This window comes from Bison bison, unplaced genomic scaffold (assembly GCF_000754665.1).
Source record: "Bison bison bison isolate TAMUID 2011002044 unplaced genomic scaffold, Bison_UMD1.0 scf7180017864333, whole genome shotgun sequence".
NCBI lineage: Eukaryota > Metazoa > Chordata > Mammalia > Artiodactyla > Bovidae > Bison > Bison bison.
The window spans coordinates 754453-754732 of NW_011494905.1; the positions used below are offsets into that span (position 1 = coordinate 754453).

At 41.8% G+C, this 280-nt stretch overlaps 1 protein-coding gene across 1 annotated transcript in view; it reads right to left on the reverse strand.

Moving 5' to 3' along the window:
- The window catches only part of EHHADH (enoyl-CoA, hydratase/3-hydroxyacyl CoA dehydrogenase), a 55259-nt gene that overhangs the window by 24089 nt on the left and 30890 nt on the right, over nt 1-280 (reverse strand). The window lies entirely within an intron of this gene.

The window sequence follows — 280 nt, forward strand, 5'->3', positions numbered from 1 at the left end:
CTGTCAGGATTTGAAATAGCTCAACTGGAATTCCATCACTGACACTAGCTTTGTTCATAGTCATGCTTCCTAAGGTCCACTTGACTTCACATTCTAGGATGTCTGGCTGTAGGTGAGTGATCACACCATCGTGATTATCTTGGTCATGAAGATCTTTTTTGTACAGTTCTTCTGTGTATTCTCGCCACCTCTTCTTAATATCTCCCGCTTCTGTTAGGTCCATACCATTTCTGTCCTTTGTTGAGCCCATCTTTGCATGAAATATTCCCTTGGTATCTCT